A 5,696-nucleotide genomic window follows, 5' to 3' on the forward strand; every position below is an offset into this window, starting at 1 on the left:
CCAACATTGCCTTCGGTCGACAGCATGCAGCAGTGCGTTTTTTCCGTTTTTTTTTCTTTCACCGTGACCTGGCAAGAAGACCATATCGGCTGGAATATTTTTGAAAGCCATTGGAAGAAGCGGGCATCATCAAGAACATCAAGGCCATAGGAGCCTTCCAGATGAACCACATGTGGCTAAGTTATGCAGCAAGGCTGACAAGGATGCCCTGGTGAAAATGGGTCCACCTGTTTTCCTGTTGCACAGTTCATCGTTCACCGTTCCCTGTTTCCCTGTTGCACAGATCCCTGTAGCACAGTCCGCAAAAGATGTCCCAAGCTTCGTGGGCCTTTTGCTTTTGCTTCCGCGACTTTGTTAAAGATTTTGCCACCATAGCACGCCCTCTAACAGATCTCTTGAAGAAAAGTGTGCCGTTTTCATGGGGGGCCTCTCAGGCCGCCGCCTTTTCTCGCAATTACCACCATGCTCACGACCCTACCAATTCTAGGACATTTCGCTACTTCAGCACCTACAGAGGTGCGCACCCATTCCAGTGGCCACGGAATCGATGCCGTCTTGGCAGAAATTCAACACGGCCATGAACGCGTCATCGCGTACGCTAGCAGTCCTTTGTCATCTGTGGAGCGGAATTACTCTATTACCGAGCGCGAATTTTTGGCCCTTGTGTGAGCAGTAGCGAAATTCTGCCCCTATTTGTACGACAGGCCCTTTTCCATTGTAACGCACCACCACGCCCTCTGTTGGCTTTCGTCCTTACAAGATCCCTCAGGGAGGCTTGGACGATGGGCTTTACGGCTACAAGAGTATTCCTATTCGGTGGTGTATATGTATGGTCGCCTACACAAGGACGCCGACTGCTTGTCCCGTTACCCTGTACACGTGCCCGCCAACGCCGACACGGACGCTTTCGCAACAGTTCTGTCCATAACCCACCTTTTGAACATGACCAACGAGAAACGCCATGACGCTACATTGAGGACCCTCATCGACCGAATGGAATCTGCTCCTACTGATCCATCGTTACGGTGGTTCGTCCTCAACGACGGGATATTGAACCAAGGCAATTTCATCCTAACGGTCCTCCCCTTTGTCGTTCCTCAACACGTTCACTCAACCGCGCTTCAGGAGCTTCATGACGCCCCAACTGCCGGACACCTTAGGGTTGCTTGCACTTAGGACCATGTGCGCCGCCGCTTCTACTGGCCCGGCCTCGCACGCTCCGTACGGGGCTATGTAGCTGCTTGCAAGTCCTGTAAACATTGGAAACCAGCAATACTTCCTGCCGGGTACTTACAGCTGATCGACATTTCACCTGAGCCATTCTTTCGAGTGGGTTTGGATCTCCTCCTCGGCCCTTTCCCCGAGTCCAGCTCCGGCAACAGGTGAATCGCTGTTGCTGCGGATCACGCCTCGCGTATATATATATAGGGAGAGAGAGAGACAAAATTATCCTTAAAACACAAGATCTGCTATTCCTGGAGTGCTTAAAAGATCACGCTGCAAAGTAAAGATCAACGGCATTTAATATCAAAGGCCCGACGTAAAAATAAATATTTATTTAGTTTTCCTGATAGGAAGTTTGGCTTTATACACTCAATAAGGCAACCGAGCATATTGCCGGCGCTGTGCAAACCTGTGAGCAGTCACGAAAACCGACATTTCACCCAGCTTGCTCAAAAGTTATTCAGCTCCTTCATCCCTGCCGGCTTCTGTCGTCGTCGACGCTGTTTGAGTTGTTCATGCCCACATAAACACCATTTCCGTTGAAAAGACCGACTGATGGGCTAGTTGGATTTCAATTTATGATGTATAGCCCAAACGAGGCGCCCATAAGACAGCTGAAGGCAAAGATGTAACATGCTTTGTTTCTCCTTTTTTCTGTTGTACTGCGGTGTATGCGTACTCACCAGACACAATAAACCACTATTTGTTTGCCGCCCCCCATCTTTGTCCTCTCTGTCATCTGCCGTTTCTCGAACATCGCGTTAATCATTAGCTTCTCGTGTAGCTAGCAAAGTCAAGTACCTTGTCCAATACCCTGCCCATTGGCCAACCGCCCCAAAGTAGCCTGCCTATGTCAGCCTCTCGCTTAACCATAAAAGCCAGGCTTCATTTCCGGCCTGCGGAGGTTTGGCTTAACCTAATAAGCGGTTCGCATTTTGCGGATTTGTTTCCCTTTTGTTCTATGGGGAACCAACAAAATGTTTGTACCTGGTTCCTGATATCCAAAATTTTGATTTAGCCGAGTTCTCCTTAACAACAATCTGTATAGCTATAGTTCAGGCTTACTCACAATGATACTTCGCCGTAGATCCGCTGCTCGTTCTGGTTCTCTTTACTCTTTTTCAAACGAGACACTTACAGTTTCACAGAATCTCATGTGCTGGCGGGGAAATCTCATGCTATGCAAATAACAATCAATGATGAGCTCCATTAAAGGAAAGAAACTGTTCAACGTGATGTTATCATCATCATCATCATCAGCCTGGTTACGCCCACTGGAGGGCAAAGGCCTCTCCCATACTTCTCCAACTACCCCGGTCATGTACTAATTGTGGCCATGTTGTCCCTGCAAACTTCTTAATCTCATCCGCCCACCTAACTTTCTGCCGCCCTCTGCTACGCTTCCCTTCCCCTGGAATCGATCCCGTAACTCTTAATGACCATTGGTTATCTTCCCTCCTCATTACGTGTCCTGCCCATGCCCCCCCCAATTTCTTTTTCTTGATTTCAACTAAGATATCATTAACTCGCGTTTGTTCCCTCACCCAATCAGCTCTTTTCTTATCCCTTAACGTTACACCTATCATTCTTCTTTCCATAGCTCGGTGCGTCGTCCTCAATTTCAGTAGAACCCTTTTCGTAAGCCTCCAAGTTTCTGCCCCGTACGTGAGTACTGGTAAGACACAGCTGTTATATACTTTTCTCTTGAGGGATAATGGCAACCTGCTGTTCATGATCTGAGAATGCCTGCCAAACGCACCCCAGCCCATTCTTATTCTTCTGATTATTTCAGTCTCATGATCCGGATCCGCAGTCACTACCTGTCCTAAGTAGATGTATTCCCTTACCACTTCCAGTGCCTCAGTACCTATCGTAAACTGCCGTTCTCTTCCGAGACTGTTAAACATTAGTTTTCTGCAGAATAATTTTTAGACCCACCCTTCGGCTTTGCCTCTCCAGGCCAGTGTGCATGCATTGCAGTTGGTCCCCTGAGTTACTAAGCAAGGCAATATCATCAGTGAATGGCAAGTTACGAAGGTATTCTCCATTACTCTTATCCCCAATTCTTCCCAATCCAGGTCTCTGAATACCTCCTGTAAACACGCTGTGAATAGTATTGGAGATATCGTATCTCCCTGCCTGACGCTTTTCTTTATTGGGATTTTGTTGCTTTCTTTATGGAGGACTACGGTGGCTGTGGAGCCGCTATAGATATCTTTCAGTATTTTTACATACGGCTGGTCTACACCCTGATTCCACAATTCCTCCATGACTGCTGAGGTTTCGACTTAATCAAATGCTCTCTCGTAATCAATGAAAGCTATATATAAGGGTTGGTTATATTCTGCACATTTCTCTATCACCTGATTGATAGTGCGTATATGGTCTATTGTTGAGTAGCCTTTACGGAATCCTGCCTGGTCCTTTTGTTGACGGAAGTCTAAGGTGTTCCTGATTCTGTTTGCAATTACCCTAGTAAATACTTTGTAGGCAACGGACAGTAAGCTGATCGGTCTATAATTTTTCAAGCCTTTGGCGCCCCCTTTTTTATAGATTAAGATTATGTTAGCGTTTTTCAGAACAATCTGCCCACCATCCTACAACAAATGTGGTGTTATCTGATCATCCCCAGCTGCCTTCCCTCTTTGCATAGCTCCCAAGGCTTTGTTTACTTCTACCGGCGTTACTTGTGGGATTTCAAATTTCTCTAAACTATTCTCTCTTCCATTATCATCGTGGGTGCCACTGGTACTGTATAAATCTCTATAGAACTCCTCAGCCACTTGAATGATCTCATCCATATTAGTAATCACATTGCCGGTTTTGTCTCTTAACGCATACATCTGATCCTTGCCTATTCCTAGTTTCTTCTTCACTGCTTTTAGGCTTCCTCCGTTCCTGAGCGCATGTTCAATTTTATCCATATTATACTTCCTTATGTCAGCTGTCTTGCACTTGTTGATTAACTTCGAAAGTTCTGCCAGTTCTATTCTAGCTGTAGGGTTCGAGGCTTTCATACATTGGTGTTCCTTGATCAGATCTTTCGTCTCCTGCTATAGCTTACTGGTATCCTGTCTAACGGAATTGCCACCGACTTCTATTGCAGACTCCTTAATGATGCCCATAAGATTGTCGTTCATTGCTTCAACACTAAGGTCATCTTCCTGTGTTAAAGCCGAATACCTGTTCTGTAGCTTGATGTGGAATTACTCTATTTTTCTTCTTACCGCTAACTCATTGGTCGGCTTCTTATGTACCAGTTTCTTCCGTTCCCTCCTCAAGTCTAGGCTAATTCGAGTTCTTACCATCCTATGGTCACTGCAGCGCACCTTGCCGAGCACGTCCACATCTTGTATGATGGCAGGGTTAGCGCAGAGTATATGGTCTATTTCATTTATAGTCTCGTCATTCGGGCTGCTCCACGTCCACTTTCGGCTATCCCGGTTGCGGAAGAAGGTATTCATTATCCGCATTTTATTCTGTTCTGCAAAGTCTAATAATAACTCTCCCCTGCTATTCCTAGTGTCTATGCCACATTCCTCCACTGCCTTGTCTCCAGCCTGCTTCTTGCCTACCTTGGCATTGAAGTTTCCCATCAGTACAGTGTTTTGAACTTACCCATCGCCGATTCCACGTCTTGATAGAAGCTTTCCACTTCCTGGTCATCATGACTGGATATAGGAGCGTACACCTGTACGACCTTCAATTTGTACATCTTATTAAGGTTCACAACAAGACCTGCCACCCTCTCGTTAATGCTATAGAATTTCTGTACTTTACCAGCTATATTCTTATTAATCAGGAATCCGACTCCTAGTTCTCACCTCTCCGCTATGTCCCGGTAGCACAGGACGTGCCCACTTTTTTAGCACTGTATATGCTTCATTTGTCCTCCTAACTTCACTGAGCCCTATTATATCCCATTTACTGCCCTCTACTTCCTCCAGTAGCGCTGCTAGACTCGCCTCACTAGATAACGTTCTAGCATTAAACGTTGCCAGGTTCAGATTCTAATGGCGGCCTGTCCGGATCCAGGGATTCTTAGCACCCTCTGCTGCGTCGCAGGTCTGACCACCGCCGTGATCAGTTGCTTCGCAGCTGCTGGGGACTGAAGGCCGGGGTTTGATTGCTGTGTTCATAAGGGAGGTTGTGGCCAAGTACTGCACCAGGGTGGCCAATCCTGCTCTGTTGAGGAAGTGCGTTACCGCTTCTGGTCACCGGGATACGGCCCCACTCCATGCCTGTTTGTGCAATTTTATCAACACGCGGATTTTTTTTAATCCGGTGGAAAATTGCGCGGCACCGGGATTCGAACCACGGTCCCCTTGCACGGCAGGCGGATGCTCTACCTCTACGCCACCGCTGCACTGTGCTGTTATATGACGACGCTATTTGAGGTTATTGAGATTTCCTTAATATATCCACATGTGCACAAACAGCTCACAGAAACAGGAACGCAGGTAGACAACAGA

Source organism: Dermacentor variabilis, chromosome 5, assembly GCF_050947875.1.
Source record: "Dermacentor variabilis isolate Ectoservices chromosome 5, ASM5094787v1, whole genome shotgun sequence".
NCBI classification, from domain to species: Eukaryota; Metazoa; Arthropoda; class Arachnida; order Ixodida; family Ixodidae; genus Dermacentor; species Dermacentor variabilis.